At 36.2% G+C, this 19,541-nt stretch overlaps 1 protein-coding gene and 1 long non-coding RNA gene across 2 annotated transcripts in view; both read left to right on the top strand.

Annotated features, from left to right (window-relative positions):
* Positions 1-306: 306 nt before the first annotated feature.
* On the top strand, positions 307-3,006 carry LOC126914909 (uncharacterized). Its single transcript, XR_007709929.1, has 3 exons — positions 307-385; positions 464-774; positions 2,893-3,006. It is a non-coding gene; the product is annotated as an uncharacterized LOC126914909 (long non-coding RNA).
* Positions 3,007-3,966: 960 nt separating this feature from the next.
* The window catches only part of LOC126914782 (uncharacterized), a 50,336-nt gene continuing 34,761 nt past the window's right edge, over positions 3,967-19,541 (top strand). The window contains exons 1-2 of the transcript XR_007709795.1: positions 3,967-4,235; positions 4,375-4,532. The gene's annotated coding sequence lies outside the window, so the exon portion shown is untranslated. The remainder of the gene's footprint in view (positions 4,236-4,374; positions 4,533-19,541) is intronic.

Genomic DNA, 19,541 nt, shown 5'->3' with positions numbered 1-19,541 from the left:
TAAATAATGCATGTCGTGCAATATCGGCTACAGAAGGAATAAATAGAGAATTATGTATTATCCACAGATGGCAGTTATACAGTGACTACGAAAGGTATTTAAATAATATGAATATAAATACATGATACACGTATTAAACTTGGTATTATTTAATGGTACTTTCATACGATTATAAGGATTTGATTTGAAATATAAAAGCTGATAGGAAAACGGTTCATTGGAAAATATGGACACGCGCAAATATTTTCTCGTGCCCGCAGTATATTAAAACAGAAAGTCAAATATTTGTTATGAATGGCGAAGGATATTTTTCTCTTCTTCTTGACCCAGCAATTGGATTTCATCAATATTATATAACGTTGATTAAAATTTACTTTTCTCTCGAGTGAGTACTATAAGATCACAAAATGACATAGATCTTTTCTTTGCAACTTGCTGAATATAAAACTGCGTCCTTTTACAGGCAACCATGTATATTCCAAGCGTGATGAAGGGATTAGATCATCGTATCGTAAATTATGCTTACTTCCAACCCCAAAGGCAGACTTTCTATGTGCTTGTCTCTTTGCTTCGAGGGCCAGCGAACTCTTCACTCTATATGACAGAAACAGCCTAGAATCCAGGGGGAAATTTGAAAGTCAATCAAGGAAGGAACTGCAAGATGGACAGAGCAAGGTCTCGTAGAAATGTATGTGAGATTCGTTTCTCGCAAATTACGAGATACGGAAACGTTTAAAGTCATCTACAGGCGGAAATCTGTTCAAGACAGTCGCGGTAATATTTCGACGTTATATTTCATACGTTAAGCCAGCTACTATTTAAATATGTTCTTTGAAATTAAGTAAAATCAAAGTAGCTGAAAAAGTACAGCTGATAAAATTACGTTCAAAACGTGAATGAACAATAATTTTTACTTTCGTTACGCTGTTGTTATCGATTATCCATTATTTCTTATGGCAAGAAATGGGAACGTGCTTAATTTACGATAAAAACGAGAAACAATACGTAAAATATTTTTCACGATAAATTATTTTCATATTGTTTGAAATAATTTTACGCTTCCGCGATATAAGTGGCGAATGTAATTGAACAAGAATCATTTTTGATAAATGTAACAGATATATACCGTATATATATGCAAAATATATTGTAACGTGTTAATTCATAAAGTTACGTAAAATTATTGGAAATCTATGTACGTAGGTATGTTTAAATATTTCATTCATGTTTTTATTCCATCGAATTGCAAGTTATATAAAATCATTTCATTAATAGTATAGTTAAATAATATAAGAATTGCGAATTAAGAATATTGTTTATTAGTGATATAAATAATTAAATTAGTAATAATGTATACTTAACACGTTCTTGTATTTTGATATTAAGGTAGAATTAAATGGTTAAAGAATTAAAATTATTTCGCTCTTCTTTCAAAATTATTTCAATCTCGATCTCATGTTTTAGAAGGGAAAACTATAATTTTTGTTCTTAAAACATATCATCCCCTAATAGTCTGCGTTCGAATCATGATTATTCTAAAAACCACTATGATTGTGTTATTGAAACAACGTCATCAACTAGTTTCTTAAACTACGTAGATGCTATTGAAACAAACTACGTACATGCATAGTAAGTTTATATGAATATTAAACATAAGAAACTTCGTTTGACTTGATTTGGCTGAAATCAGCTTGTCGAAGTGCATCATAGAAATAAGTCACGTCGATCAAAGTTGTAGCGCAATATCTATTAGACTGTCATTAAAGTCATCGTTGGTACATTAATAGATGGTATCATACAGTTAAACGACATGTCATAATATTCTTTCATCTAAACCATAGTAGCAACAGACTGTTTCCTACAGACTAGAGGTATTTCATGGGACGATCATATAAATTCTTAAATACAATAATGTATAATACACATACGTACATACATGAACCAAGTCTGTAAGCATAATCTATAGACTATAATAAATACGTGAAACATTTTGAATTCTGTATTAGATTTGAAGAAATCTCGAATAAATCAAAAGATATTAAATACTACAAAACTGTGAGCATTATTAAGGATTAGGATGTGATTTTTTGAAAGATATAAATATAATTTATGAATAATTTCAAAGATGAAGGTGAAAGAAATCTGTAACAAGAATTAGTCCCTTAAGGAAACGTTAATTACTTTGTTACTGTAGAAACACTTGTGGATTCTTCGTTATAAAACTAACAATTATCTTTTATCTAAAGGATATGTTATAATACAAAGATCCTTAAAATTATTCGATGGAATATCCTATTGATATTAATGCTGATTACCTACTTTTTAACCTATCATTTACAAAGAACAGTTTATTTATCGAAGCTATAAACTTTTTTGCCCGCTTCAGAGCTTTCATCGACGATTTATGACGTACATGGTGCAATAATGCCTAATGCGATTCTCTTTAATATCCCATATTGCATACATTCTCGTACCGATTACACAAATTGTTTGAATTCAAGAAACATGAGATCACTACACCGGTATAAATTTGTTATTTACTTGATCTGAAATATCCTTTCAAGTTTGAAGTGAAATTGAAATTCTTTCAAATAATTTTTGACTTAAAGATGTTATTTATAGTTTCGCGTTTATCGATATTGATTCCCTAAATTTAACTGATTTTAGATGTATATTTATTTTACGATTTAAGCATTACATGTTAGTTTAAGTATCATTTACATACCAGCTACTTGAAATCCATTTAATTTCATGTAACTTAACTAATTACAGAACAAGGTTTAACTTTTACGCTAACTAAGCTCAAAATGTCCATGAAGCATGATTTGTTTCTGGAAAGTCATTTAACTATTTTAACTAACGAAATGTATAACGAAAACTATCGATTTTCAGAACTTTATAATATAATGGAATCGTTTTACATATTTGCGGACAAACAACACAACACAGTTTTCGTCTATGAATACGAAATAAAAAATTTAAATAAAAATTATATTAATCCTTTCGGTACGAGTTGTTTTTTAACATCGATAGTACGTATAAAGCAGTAAAGCATGTGCGTGACCTGAATACATTTCCGGTCTTTTTATAACGATTGTGAACAAATAATGTAAAACTATAACTTCAAAACTATAACGTATGTTTCCAGATAAAGAAAATAATCACAGACTTCGCTGGATGCATAAGCATTCATAGACCACATCAATGGAATTTTTTCTGATGAATATGTACTTATCCTGTAGGAAAGTATGAGATGACTCGTTTGTTTGTAAGAAATGTTCAAGAGCAGTTATGAAATCATTTACGGATTTCACTACGTTTTACATATTCGAAACTTTCCATCTTTGCATTTCTTTTCTGTCTCCCCTTTCTCGTGAATACTTAAATACATGATTTTTTCAAAACTTCACAAAAATAATCGTAAGAATCTGTTCTATTTTTTCTCGTATATTTCCTTGTTTGGAAAAAGGAATAATTTATGACTTGTAATTTGTAAAATTACGCTAATAATATCAGTTTACTTGTACAAGATGGCCACCATACACATATTTGTCACATTAGAAAATATAGACCTAACCAAACAGGAATATTACACATTACAAGTTAACATACATATATATGTAGTATCTATTTACAAGTATCGCAGATTACCTCTTGAAAAGTAAGAAAACATAAAGACTAAAGTAAAGTTGTAAATCTAAACTACAGTTCAAGTTATACAAGGCATGCAAAGCTTCTCTTGAAACGTTAGGTGCGTACTTCGATATACAATATAAAGAAACATAGCCCGCGAGAAAAGCTATATAGTACATACCATACAGATCCCTCGCCATAACTTTGTCAATATGCGCAACGAAATCGGTCATTTTCGCGCCACCACTCAAACGCCGTTTCCCTCGCTTTGGATAATTGAATTAAATCCAGATCGTCCATGTTTACAGCGAAGCAACACGTAATACCGCCAAAAGTGCTTTCCACCCCCTCACATAACTGACATCGGCCGTCCGTGGATCCAACGGAAGGATTTTGAACGTTGGAGAATGCGTAACGCTGATTGGCTATTGAGCTCGGGGGTCGATCGTATAAAGGGACGCCGGGTCGCAACGAGCCTCACAGTACCGCTTCGACTGTGAACGCGATAGGAATTGGATCGTTTATTTTACAAAGCTCCTTTATCTTTTGCAACAATTACATTCGAATGTCTTTTCAAGCGCTAACGACATAATCGACGTTTGGTAAGCGATTAGTAACTGCGAATTCGTAGAATTCGTGGATAATTCTCGAGCTGTTTCGTGCGTACGCGATATTAAGTGGCACGCAAACAGGTGCACCTATTCGCGTAGCGCAAGAAATGTATCACGGAGGTCGTTGCAGGTAATATCCATCGACAGACGGGACAATTCGGGTGCACGATCTATGCCTATGACTGTGCAGTAGGGCATACTCTTCTCGACCACTTGTCTGGCGCCAACCACCACTATTGTCTCGCGAAGGCCAAGCTGTAAATCTTCGTTGCTTATACCGTTTTCTTGGTGAGTGTTAATTTTTTACTTATTCGATGGTATAATAATACCGTTATTACGAGGTAAAAGTTTTTGGATGTGTGATTTCTTGATTGAAGAGACGCTATCATTATTAAAAGTTTGAATATCCCGCCACTAGCGAGGGAAACATAATACGGAATGATTCTTTCATTTGCTTACATTCGATTTGTTAATTTTACTCTTATTCTCCTTTTTAATTCGTAATTTAATTGTGAGGACATATGCTATGGAGCAATTTTTGTTACTTTTAGCATCGTTGCTTTATTTGTTAAGACTGTTGAGCAATACGATCGTTTACTTTATTTACTGCCTTGTTTGCTATTATTTTACTTTTAAAGACAGGTATTTTGGAAATATAAACTTCTACATATTGGTATAATATTGATATACTTGAGATAAGCTCGTTTATGCTGTTACTGTTTAGGATCGTTTATTCATTAAGGTCATTGTAATCATATGACAACGAGAACTAGTGTAAAATATATAAAATGTATAGTTCTATTTTAATAATCAATTTTTAGTGTCTTTAGCGAAACGAATTGATTCGTATTAAAAATGTCGTTTAGTGAATAGGAAAATAGGACACTGAAGGTTTAACTAATTTAAAAGGATTTAGTTATTGAAGATAGTACTTGCTGAGCAAATGGATCGCTAAGTTGTCATAATGCTACAAATGATACACGCTTGTTAAATGAAAATCCATCGACTTTTCATTTTTCCATTTGTTTAAGAAATATGTTATCCTATTAGTTTATTCCATTAATTTTTATAATGATATATGCAAACAAAAGTGTATAAATAATAATATGCAAATAATTTTTTAACTTAAATGTCACTTATTTAATGTTTTATAGAATGATATAAGTATACTACTGATAAAATTAATTAATCGAGAACGGAATTAATGCTGTTTATTGTAATCAGAAAGAAAATGGATTAAGGAGCGAGAAGATTTCGAACGTAGCGAAATTATTTGTTGATTGAATATCTTCTCCTACCCGACAAGCAATGCGGGTTATTACAAGTAGTTTTTACTTAATTTCCAATTAGTTATCGTATCTATAAGGTGTTGTCAAAGTTTTGGTACATAAATTTAGCTTGCATCGTATTGTACCGATTTATTTATATATCCTTTTTTATATGATTTATGTTATTGAGTTAGGATTATATTAAATTATTAATAAAATGAAAGAAAAATGGAAATTAAAATTAAATAAAATAGAATTGCATTAAATCAGAAATAGAAATAAAGTCGAACTAAAGCAAATTCAATTAAATTATTTCTTTTTACTTGCCTATGGGATTCTGGGATTATTAAAGTTCCTATTACGTACTCGTATTCTCGCTAATTCTTAAAATGAATTGACTATGAAATGAATGAGACTATTTCTCCGATTATATTAAATACGCAATATCAATTACGTGTAATTGAATACATTATTCGAACGTTTCCTACAGAACTCTTGTTATTAATACATTATGGAAAATTTGAAACCAATTCGATATATATATATATGTCGGAGATGGAAAAACACCGGAACCTCTCCTTGGATTCTCGGGAATACCGTAATGTCGTAATTTAGATTAAACAAATGTCGCTCCGATTGTTCGAGGTTTATGATAGTGAGCTTGGGCTCGAGGCGACAACCAGTCGCCGAACGTAGCCGCGGTCAAGGGATGAACGTTTTATCTAACAAAGGCACAGAGTAACTCTATACCTCTCCTTTAAAGAAATAGCCGTAGCGACACGTGGCAGTAAATATTTCAAAGGTTTCTGTTCCGTGGCTCGCCACACGCAGATCCTATCCTTCGGGTAAGATGATCTCCAGATGTCAATATACCTCCGCAGTATGTTTAGCTAACTTGAGGACCCGCAATAAATCTTAAGATTTAGTCAAGCAAAGTTCTTCATTTAGACAAACAGTCCTTGTTGCAACTACGGGACGATAGGAGAAGCCTATCTTCCACGAACGATGCCCCCGTCAACAACCTCCCCTCAAGGGCGGCCAGCATCTCTTTCAAAACGCCGATATGGAGATCGACCAATTAGCAACAGCGCTAATTTCCCTCACCTTTGGAACGAAAGCTTTCTTTGACGAATCCGAGGATCTCATGTCCTTAGACCCACCCATTATAGTTTTCCTCGACGGCATCGTCGAGACGGAGAGTTACTATCCGGTACGATCTCGACGACGATTCAAGTAACTCTCGGATACGTAGTGATGGCCCCATGCATTAACATTGAGTACAACTTAGACGCTAAAGAAGAGTAGAGTTCGTCATCCCGTTGACCGTGGATTCGTTATTGAGCCTAAGATCATTGTCATTAGCTTCTCGAGTATCAAATTATCGCGATTACTTGTCCAATTCCAACATGGTCATGTTTGCACTAGTAAATATCTCCTCTATTGCATAGTGATCACGTCTAGTGTCAATAGGGATTCGTTTACGCCCTTAACCCTAACTCTAATCGTAACGCCAACCCGACATATATATATATAGAGGTTGCAAGGCATTTATTGCAAACATATGCTTAACGAAAAATTAGTATACAATATTAGTAGTAGTCTCAAACATACAATTAATCGCAGTAAATGTCCTGCGACTCTTACATACATTGTCATACTCGTTTGAAATTGTAATAATACGTTAATCTTGTCACAGTATCGATAGGATATCAAGATATTCTTAATAATATGTCCACAAGGAGTTTGCAGGGATATTCAAATATTTTCGCGAACCACTGTAATTCAGCACAAGAGCAGAAAATTCCAGATTTTTTAGTTCTCGATCAGAGTGAATGTTTATACAAGTAACATTCGCTATCTGTGTCCATATTTACCGAACATTTCTATTAAACCTGCGCCAAGCTCGTAGAATGCCTCAGGTCGTATATGAGATGTCAGTTTTATCAAACGAAACGGGACCAGCTAATGTTTAATCTCGTAAACTGAAGTTGCCAGCAGAAAAGTACGGCTCTATATAGTAATTGGTGAAGACCGTGAAACGCGAAAGATGAGAAAGAATCAAAAGGCGGGGGATACGACGAATCATGGCAATCCATTTTATTTTCCAGCCATCGATTAACGGCCAACGTTTAATTTCATTTCTTTCGCAAAACGCAATTAGAATCGTCGCGACAATCGCTAGAAACCGCAGGCAAATCTGCCAACGTATCGATCGTAGCGGACGCCAATCCCTCTGCGTTAAATGAAATAACGAAATTCAAGATGTAAATTTCACGAAACTTTTCCTCTCGCATTTGTTCGCCAGTCGATGCTTCAAATACTACAGAATATAGCTATTTGCTTTTTGCTGGAAAGCTGAGCGCTATTTCGCTTAAACGTGAAACAGCGAGAATTTAGGTATTTCAAAGACACTGTCTATGGAAATCGCTGAAAATTGCAGCCATTTAATTTCACACTGACCTACTCCTGTTTTTTTAAATACTTTAGGAGAGGGCGCTACTCGTTACCATTTTATATAGCCATGAAGCGTTTAATCTTCGAAGGAGGATAATCTTAACAAGATACATCTCGGGGTCGATATTATCGGAGATGAATAAAAGTTTTTCGATTCTTCATATTTGATTTTTTAAGTAGAACTTTCCGTTGATCCTGGCTTGAATCTTCTTCTTTTTCGTGCACCCAAATGCTTATTATTAGATGAGAGCGATAGGAAGGTTTTTCGTGTTTCGCAACATTAGAGACAGCAGGAAACGAGCTAATAAAATTGAAGTCACTTAGCCCTTAATATATTTAATATGAGTAATTTTTTAAATATAGCCATCTATTAGCGTGCGTTTGAACTTTGCGTTTTTCTTTTTCGTGCACCTGAACGTTTTTTATTAGACTGAGTGGGTCACGTACCTAGGAAGCTTTCCGTGCTTCGCAACTTCAAAGTAAACAAAGGACATTTGACAAAGTCAACAAGCGACGAGTTAATAAAATTGAAGTTAAGATAGACAGAAAGATAATACGTATGTAGTACCTCTGTGGAAGATAATATAAAATGGAAACGTATTTGACGCAACAGAAATATCTTTCTGCAAATATAGGAGACGAGGAATCAATTTAGCAAAATAATGAAATAAAGTTATTGAGTCGCGAATTACACGCATGTAATACCAGATAAAATAACTTTAGCTTAATAATCTTTGTTTCTTATATTCTCGTGAATAATAATTCTTTAATCGATAGTTCCATGGATATTTAGAATAATATCTACAAATTATTTAGAAATGCATAAAAATCCACGGTTTGTTTAATCGTATAGATACATACATAGATAGGTTGAAGGTTTATTTTGAAAATTCATTAGAAACCTAAGAAGTGAATTTACGCAAATTCCGTTCGTTTTTCATTACCAATTTTCAATAAATTATCGTTGCTTGTCTGTCGGATTCGTATTATTATAGTATTTTAACTGTCTATGTTTTTAACGTTCCATGGCTAGAAATCCACGAACAGTACACAAATTACCAATTGCTGTTCTTTTATCTACGCGACGTTTAATTTCCGTTAAAAATAAATTACGTTTAAAAAACTAGTTTAAAAAATGACTCGGTTAACCGGTTAATATCGGATTCTTGCTATAGTTGTTACATGACTTTTTACTATTTTTTGTCTATTGCCAAATAACCTTTCTCATGGTAGGCGGATCGTACACGATTATAACGTGGAGAAAACGTGAAGGGTAATCGTTTTACTAACTCGTTGCCTTAATTGGTTTACCTTAACTATGTTGGCTGTGTCAACCGATGATACGGGTTACGCTTGTTTCATTGTTCACGCAACACGGTATAACGGTACATATCTGGAATCTGCATAGATGATTAGGGATGAATGTTATGGAAATTTCCAATCTAAACAACCCAGTCTTCAATGAGTATCGATCGATCGCATTTTAATGTCGTTAATTACGAGCAATTATATTAATGAAACTATCGTAAATCTTGTACAAATAAAAACAAAAAAGGATCAAGAAATTAATATTATTGTTACCATCGTTGCGCGCAAATATTACGTACAGTGGGTATTTTATCGTAAGAAGGAACATATTACTTTGTCCCAAAAGTTTCTTTCCTTTTATAAGGAAATTATTTAATTGTTAGTACATACGCATCTTCTAACGAATGGGAACAACTTCGAGTCACCGTAATCATCATATCGAATGGAGAAAAAAAAGATCGAAAAATATATATATTGGAAACTTTGAATCTAAAATCTGATATTTATACGAACGTTGTAGCACGAAATTTAATTTCTCTTCTTTTTCCGGCTTCCGTAAAACGACTGCGTCTAAAGGACTTTCGAAACTTAATTATCCCGGTTGAATCTTTAAAGTAATATACATGGACTAACTTTTCATTGAAGACACCGGTAAGGAAGAAAATCGCCAGGAACTGGTAATTATCGAGCGCTTCCACAATGAGTAGACGGTCAGTTTGTCTAACTCCTTCATTCAAGGATAGCGCATACTTGAAGTGTTTCCTACTCCGGGGACTGTTATTGAAATGCTTGGAATTGCACGTATAGTTGCGCAGTTATGCGTTTAAGGGCCACATCTGTCATCTCGATTTTTTTATTATCGTTGCACACCACCTTGCATGATTTTAATAATATTTAGACAGAAGAAAAAATATGAATAAGTATTCTTGTTATTATTTGCGTTATTAAGTCAAAATGGAAAATACCTTCGGTTCGAACAGTTGATTTTAATCAAATTTAGTTGAAATTCGATTTGTACTTTGGAAATTTTAATCGGTTGCAGAATATATAATATTAGAATATATAATAACGGATATAATATGCAAAGTTAAATGTATTCTACGTCATTGTCATTATTGTTATTGTTTGATCGTGATCGGAGAATAATATTTTAAAAGACATGACGAATATATGGCATAGAATTTGTATTATGAGATCGAAATGGAAGATACTTTTAGTTCGAAGGTTTGATTAAAATTCAAATTTCATTGTGCTTGACGAATTTCCATCGATCGTAGAATATACAGCTAAAACATCGATGTAACATCGAAAGTCAAGCAATATTCTACTTTCTCGTTTCGCTTGTTATCGTCATGTACAGCCTCGTAATATTTTTAAAACCATAGGACACATATAAATGAGATATAAATACGTAAGTGCGTTATTAAATCGAAATGGCAAGTACTTTCGGCTCGGATATCGATCAAAATAATATTGAGAGTGAAATGCAAGCTATGTGTATCACGCTTTATTTCAGCGCGAAGTTTCGGTGAAATTGAACCGAAAAATTTGATTTCAACGCAAATCAAACGCTGGTTGGCCGTGTCAAAAACATATCGCCGTATCCACTGTTTTGGTCCGGTTATTTCACGCGTGATGACACATATGCAAAATTGAAAGTCCTTTACAACGTACGTACACAAGTGTCCCGTGTGCTTCTTATCTCTCCTTACGCATAAAACGCTATGTGTATATTTCGAAATATGAGAAACGGTTGATTTGCTGTACAAAGTGCAACGTCACGTGATTTTTATCGAAAGCTATAACCATACCAGATATAACGTTACAGAATAAAATACGTCGCGAAATACCATTACAGCGTGCTTGGTTTTATTTTCTAATCTTTTTATCCTAACTTTGTCATTTCGCTCGTGCGTGTGCCTTGTAACGTAACGGTAGTAATACAGTTTTTACGTTCACTCGCATACGTAGCTTGCAACGTAGTATACTTTATGTTCAGACTGCTGGCCATAAACTCGATTTACAATAATTATCCTCCCTCTTGCCTTGTATTCTCGCTTAATCATACACACACACACGCAAAACCTTATTTTTATTATTCTTTTATTTTATTCTTTTTTTGTTATTTTACCTTCAGTTGCGATACGTAAAAGATTCTTGTAATTACGCTCCATCTAAGTGTTAGCCTTATACCTCTAACGTTATAAATAAATTCTTAATATTGAATCGACATCGCAGAAAAGGTAAAATATGGAACACTCAGATCGGTTAACAGAACAGAAATGTAGTTGTTCGCAATCATCGAGATCCGAGCATCAAATTGTTTGACTACTCGATGATCCACATTTTGCCATCAGAATAATAAATCTAAAATTTAGCGAAAATAGTTTCTGGCAAAATAAACGTTCAGAAAATGAACGACTAACTGAGTGAAGTAGCCTATAGTCGTTTGGCAGACATTCATCATCGATCGGATTAAGAAAGAAAGGGAGACCTGTTCCATATTTGGCCACTTTCCTCTATGTATGTAAAGTGTTTATAACGTAAAATGCTAAAGTCGAACCTTGTTAGCTCGAAGCCCAAGGGATGAGCAAAAATTTCCGAGTTCTAGAGGTTTCTTCTTATCGAAAACGTCGAGCAAATGAGGTTCGACAAGCGGAAATTCGAAGGAGTACGAAGGTTGAATTGCGTTCATCTTTTCAGGAAACGTTGGTATTTTAAGGTTCCCCTTCGAATTCGTTTGATTCGACGCAAAAGATCAACCCCTGTCATTTTTGCGACTTAATGCGTCTCTCGTTTCAAATATGTCAAATTGACAGAATAGTAGAACATCGACTACGCGAAAGGATAAACAATTAATTTTCCTCTTTGTCATTTGCACGCATTCTAATTCGTTCCTTTTTTCGGAGATATCGGATTTCGTTCACCCGTGAAGGTCACAAACTTTCAGACAAATCGTTGCAATCTCCTTTACATCTTCGATGTGTAATACGAATGGATACGATGGATACGATGGATAATACGAAATCGTTATCGATGTATTAGGTATAATATCGGTTGGTCGGAAAGTTCGTTCCGATTTTTAAGGAATTTAATAAAATAAAAGCTTTGCTTAGTACCTTTCCATTGAGGAAATTTCAAGTATATTTTCATTTATGTTTTTAAGCATATCACGCTGAAAAAACGTTACTGTAAATGTTTTTAAATATGCTCGTTGATTTTTAATAAAATATTACACGTGTTAAACGCTGCTGGGAAAGTTCGTTCGGATTTTTAACTCTTTGGACGATGTAAAAAATCATATTGAAAAGTTTCCCGCCGGAAAGCCTGAGAGGTTCTGGAAGAATGGATATTCAAGTTGCGTGAAATATGGGAAAAGTTTGCGGAAGAAAAAATCGTGCCTGTATAATTCGATAAACGTATTTCGAGTAGAAATGCAAATTAGAACCAAAGGATCTTTTCAATCGTTCGAAAAATACGTGGCAATTCAGGCTATATGCTTGTCAGAGCATCCGCGGAATATTAATTCTGTGTTATAACAGCCACGCATACTCCACGTTTCACGAGTATACTCGTCGTCGCTTACTTTTCGCGACGCATTTTAACACGCTTCTCAGAAAGGTCGCAACAACTAACAGCTTCATATCGTATAAATAAATTAAATCTTTTTTAAGAACATTTTGGCCATTGTATCTTTGATAGCTAAAACATTTTATTCCAGACAAATCCCTTGCTTCGTGCAACCAACACCGAATTATTTTAAATTAGATTGGTCGTTTGGAAAGAAGATACGCGTTTTCCTTTGCCCGCCAATTTGACAGGTGTTGGTAAAAACACGGTGGAAATGACTGGCGCAATGACGAAAAACCTTTAGCTTCCATCGATATGCGTCTGACGTCGACCTTCGAAGAAGTTGGGATACAACTTGCGTCTTACATTTTCCGTCTCGCGTTATTTGCGTAAATATACAAAGAAAGACAGACGTCTGTCTCAGTGTGGTTCCGATCGTTCGGGATCTAAATTCAGACCTAAAACTGTAGGTTCATTCTTCGCCATCCGCACGCAGTTCTCGTGATTCTTTGCCCAGAGTTTCATAAGACAGTCGCTAACGAGCTCGCTAACCGAAAGGTCTGCGACTGCGACCAAATGCTCTGGAACCGTACGACTTTTAAAACGATAAGGATCGACGACGACGAAGACTGAAAATGCGAAATATATATATAATGCGTTCGTCTAATAACGCACGCACATTCGTACGGTAAATACGTGAGGTTATTTGGTGCAGGATGTGTAGATGTTTAATAGTATATTTATTAACAATTCTCGTTTTCGACTCTTTACGTACAACTCTTGATTCAACAAATGTTTTCTTGATCCGATTCGTTTCTTTTTGTCGCCCTTTAATATCCCCACTACGCACGCGATTGGTGGGCGTCCGTGACCGTTGTCAGGTAACAACGGTCGCGGACGCCTACCAACCGTGTGCGTAGTGGGGATATTGAGAGGCGACAAAAAGAAAGGAATTTTAGTTTTCAAACTTCATTTTCGTCCACGACCATTGTTACACGACAACGGTCACGGACGCCCACCAACCGCGTGCGCAGTAGGGATATTGAGAGACGACAAAAAGAAAGGAATTTTATTTTTCGAACGTCATTTTCGTCCGTGACCGTTTACACGTGGCAATGATAGCGGACACCTACCAACCGTGTGCGTAGTGGGGATATTGAGAGACGACAAAAAGAAAGGAACTTTATTTTTCCAACGTCATTTTCGTCCGTGACCGTTTACACGTGGCAATGGTGGCGGACGCCTACCAACCGCGTGCGCAGTAGAGATATTGAGAGACGACAAAAAGAAAGGAATTTAATTTTTCCAACGTCATTTTCGTCCGTGACCGTTTACACGTGGCAATGGTGGCGGACGCCTACCAACCGCGTGCGCAGTAGAGATATTGAGAGACGACAAAAAGAAAGGAATTTTATTTTTCGAACGTCATTTTCGTCCGTGACCGTTTACACGTGGCAATGGTAGCGGACACCTACCAACCGTGTGCGTAGTGGGGATATTGAGAGGCGACAAAAAGAAACGAATTTTATTTTTCGAACGTCATTTTCGTCCGTGACCGTTTACACGTGGCAATGGTAGCGGACACCTACCAACCGTGTGCGTAGTGGGGATATTGAGAGGCGACAAAAAGAAAGGAATTTTCCTTTTCGAACGTCCTTTCGTCCGTGACCGTTTACACGTGGCAATGGTAGCGGACGCCTTCCAACCGCGTGCGTAGTGGGGATATTGAGAGACGATAAAAAGAAAGGAATTTTCGTTTTCGAACGTCACTTTCGTCCTTGACTGTTGACACGTGGCAACGGTAGCGGATGCCTACCAACCGCGTGCGTAGTGGGGATATTGAGAGACGACAAAAGGAAACGAATTTTCGTTTTCGAACGTCATTTTCGTCACGCCTTTTTCCAAATATTCGGTGGAGGGATTGTAGGGATATCGATGACTGGTTAGGCCTATTGGCACTTACGCTTCGATGTTATACTTGTATCGACGAAACCGTTGGAAAGTTTTGTTATCGCAGTTACATACGTAAGTGTGTAACACAGATTAACCATCGTACCTGATTAACACTAACTCTTAACGAAATGAATATGGGCAAATGCACAATTTTAAATAAAATTTTCTATGTCGTTTCACCGGGCTTGGTAAGATTAGCGTTGAACAAGGACAAAAGGCGCCTTTATCCGTCTAACAGGGCATTCTCTTCCCATTCTCATATCGCATCCATTTACACGGTAACGTACGACCCTCGTACTCTGTATTTCTATATCTTTATGGTTATTCCAGACAATGTCAACAATAGAAAGAAAGATTGGTTGCTGACGGCTCGTAACGTATAGCTGGAAAAGTTGGAGTTGCAGAGAGCAACTGGTTAGAGTAGCGGCAATATGGAAGTTGTACTCGCACAGGTAAACTTGGCCATGTAGAAGTCTGGGCTGGGTTAGATCGTGTTCTAAACTCGAGTTACAGAGCTAAAATAACGTATCCGGACGTGTAGATGATTCGAGTTAAAGCAAGCTTTATTTTCACTTATAGGAGGCAGCGAAACGAAAGGAATCAAAGAAAATTGTTGCAGCCTCGTGCAGGTTTTTGAAGTCATAGGGGCTCGATCGTAAAACAAAATTCGTCGAACGAGCGGGTATTCTATTTACCTGATAAAGTTAAATATTATCGCCCGCGCTACAAAAGAAAAAATCTATTATCCATTTGTTCCTATCTCCACCATTTACATACACCGTTTTTGCAACGGTAAAATTCCTCTGCAAATCATTTTTTAACGAAAACTACGAACAATGTTTTCCGCGTTACTCTGACGCGCTTTTAATTCGCCGTGCTTCATGCGGCTTTTGTCGCAGCCGCTAGCATTGAAATACGTGTCGCGGAAAGGTCGTAGTTGAAGCTGCGCAATAGTAAACGAAAAAAGGCGCGATATCGGTTCATGCTGTAGGCGATTCGGCGTAAACGCGTGGGAGAGATACCCTGCAACGATTGCCGCGCTTTATTAACTAGCGTAGAGAAGTTGAAAGCGAGAGAAAATTTCAGTGACATCGATGAACACCCGGCGGTATGGAATACGGGTCACGCTTATCCCGGGCATCGATTGGAATTACTCGCACGAGATACGACCACGGATAAACGTTTCGAGGAACTTTTCCGTTGTTCCCAGCGTCGTCTCCTCCGATTTGCGAAATCTTTCGTACCTTTTCCGTCGATGTAACGAGCGTAGTTTCGGTCCAATTGGAACAAGGGTCGAAGAAAGGAAGCGAAATTGCTTTTTGACTCTCGATAGCTCGCTAAATCGCGACCTAGCAAACAACGAATCAGCTTACGCGGAAATGCTGCATTTATGCATAAGAAGCGCGCAAGCCAATTTCTTCGAAGATAATTACGTTCAATTAGCATAGAATTAATATCGTAAGGTCGGAATTTTTTTCCTTTTTATATAAAATAAAAACTGGTATTTTTAACGAGACTTTTTACTCGAGCAGAAAGAACGAGATTGGTTATTGGTTGAAGTAGCAATAACGATGTGACGAATATCATCATTCGTTCGTTTCACTATTAATTTGGTGACGTTTTAACGACCAGGTATACCGGTTTCATGTTCTGTGCGAAACAATCAGATTGTGACACGTATACGTGTGGGAAATGTTTAAAGATTCGGAAGATAAAAGAAGCGAGTAATAGAATTTAAGGATGCATAGAATTCACAGAATATGCAACGATATATAGGACATTCAAAGTATAATCTTCGTTAGGATATTTAAAAAGTACGACAAATATCTGTCCGGGTTTTAACACTTTAGTGTGACCGTAAAAATATAAATATTCGTATATCCACAATGTAAATATAAAAATTTCAAATAATATTTCCATGTGATGTGGAATAATCGACGAGGAAGTAACAGTCGAAGACTGTTTGATGCACCCTTCTTGCGTGTCAGTATTGTTTCATAAAAATGAATTTAAAAGAAACTATTTGGAAATTGAGGTGGAAGATACCCTAAACTACGATAAAAAATACACACGTACACACTATTTATACATACATACTGAGAGTGTTCCAAGGATGAAATGTTAAACAGCGTTGAATATTAAAACTATTTTAAAAATTAGAGGAAAATTAAGCCAGCTTACTGCTATTACTATTAGGACCGAGTATTAAGAACCAGATGTTACTAATCAGATGAATAATGAATGAACGAACAACGCAACGACAAGAACAAATTCTTTTTTTCGAATAAAGTCATCACACACACGCGCGCTTGTACGTTCACCTGAAGTATATAATAATTTATTATATTAATTAATAAGCCTATATACTCTACAATGATATAATTAGTTAATCGTTGAGCGTGGTATCGCAGGAAATGCGTGGACGAAACGTGCAAGTGCATGTTTATGCTCGAACGAGAAACTAAGTTTATCGAATAATTGAAAATATTCCGCGAACCTATTCCATAGAATTAAATAAAACGTGGCTTTAAACGTTATAAAATTCCTTCTTCTTCTCGTCTATTCGATTTAAACCCGACTTTTTCGCGCCTTCTACTCGAACGACAGTAAATTAGAGTTGGAAATATTCAACGTCTCAAATAAATAAATAAATAAAAACTAATCGAAATTCTGGATTGCGTGATTGTGGGAATAATTTTCCCAAGTATTGAAAATTCAGGCAACATAAAGAGCTTAATACGTAAAGATCGAAAGAATGATCGAAAAGTAAAATAGAATTACCTGTCTGTATTATTTATTCCCGAAACTAATGAACTAAATAGAAAGCGAATGAAGGTGAATTTCCTTTTGAAATTTTATCTCGCATGGGCAAATTACTCTATACTTTGTAGTACGTATACAGGAAATTCAATTTTCATTTAAATGCAGTGCACGTAACCTCTGGTCTATCGAAAGGAGAAACCTACCTGAAGAGTTCAATTCTGCCATGTGATATTTAGACTCATTCTTCTTTCATACATTTTTTCTATATTTCCATTTTAACCTCGTTTCTCCTTTCTCCGCTACCGATAATTTCGCGTTTCTGTCTCCTCCAATGTTTCATCTGTCCACGATCTGTGCAGTGTACGGGTGTCTCGTAGAATTTGAATTTCAATGCGCCGACAATGAGTTACCTACCTGCGGCTTGGAAATTATTTTTCATCGTCCTATTCGAGAGAGTTTACGCAATAGGTAAATTTCGTTTGTTTCGATAAGTCGGTCAAATTAGAAGCGATGCATAATAAAATACGGGTAAAATGTTTCGGGCGAGAAAGACTCCGTGGAACAGCGATTAACCTTTCGCGATTGCATGTAGATTCGATGACGAACTCGAAGATTCTTTATATCGAATAACCTTTGAAGCCACCATCTATGTTTATTTGTTAAGATTCAGATTCAAGTGATCGACCATTTCTGATTTCAAAGAGATGGCTTGGCTTTCTTATTTAGAAGTTTTACATTCGATCTTATGTACGAAGGGAACGTGAATCTTTATATTACTGCAGGGAAAGCTTGAAAGTTGGGGAAAAGTATTCTACATTCGTATTCTACATTCAAAAGTATTCGTATTCTACATTCACCTTTGTTCAATTCATTTTTATGTAAATCATTCCGCGACACAGATAATCGCAATAGAAAAGGACTGAAACTTCGATAAAAACGTCCCGACAATCCGATAAAAATTGTCTTTGCAAAGATATTTAATGTTTCCCACGCCTTTCCTCGATCTAATGTTTCTCATCTAATTTTCTATTCGTGCATTTATTCTTCAGACTCGACGAAAAGATTCGCGGACATATATACACGTGGTTTCACGAAATTCTCGGGAAACCGTCCAATTTTCCAATCGTCAGAAAGATTCAGTCATTGATATGAAAATTGGTTTTGTTCCGCTTTCGAAATTTTTCAATTCGTCGTACTCGGGTTTTTGAATCCGATTGGTCTGCCCCCAACAACCTTACGACGAATCGCTCGCTAGGAGACGCCTCCATAGATGTCGGTAGAATTCGTCCAAGTCAAAAATATCCCTGGATCGTCTACCCCATGCGGAGCAAAACAGATTTCAAGAAAATTTTCTCCGCCCATTATCCAGCAGCGTTTCGTCTTAATGAACAGTTCAAAAGACTATTAATCAGAGGATACGCCGCACGAAATCCTTTTTACGATCCGTCTCACAGTTTGCTAACCGTCGCCAGTAACAAACTCCAATCTGTTCCACAATCAACTCTAATTTCAAGGCAATCTCCACGCTAATTTCATTTTGGCATTCCAAATCGTATCTCGAAATGGAAATCACGTCCGAATACCCGGAAGATATAGTTTGCGGATCATCTCCGCGGGAAACATCGACTTTCTTTATTAATTCGTAATTGAGACTGATTTGTGTGGTTCGCGTGCTGTAATTCTCCGTATGTGCGTATAGCGCACGCGTGTGTGCGAGATACGTGACGGGGGAAAAATGTGTGGGCGAATGGGAAAGACAGGGGTGGAAAAGAAATGTAGACGCCCAGTGGTTGCAAACAGTATCCGTACGTCGGTGTATTTACTGCTTCATCTACGTTGGCGGATAAGGTGAGGCAGCTTCAAATTGATACATCACGAATTTTATTAAGTTTTCTTCTTTCTAAAATTTGTTCAAAATCGTCGACGATAATCGTCTATTCTGTGGCACGTACGTGCCGGTGGCTGTGAAATTGCAGCAAGT

This window comes from Bombus affinis, chromosome 3 (assembly GCF_024516045.1).
Source record: "Bombus affinis isolate iyBomAffi1 chromosome 3, iyBomAffi1.2, whole genome shotgun sequence".
NCBI lineage: Eukaryota > Metazoa > Arthropoda > Insecta > Hymenoptera > Apidae > Bombus > Bombus affinis.
The sequence above is the reverse complement of the archived record's forward strand: the minus strand, read 5'-3'. Positions and strand labels throughout refer to the sequence as shown.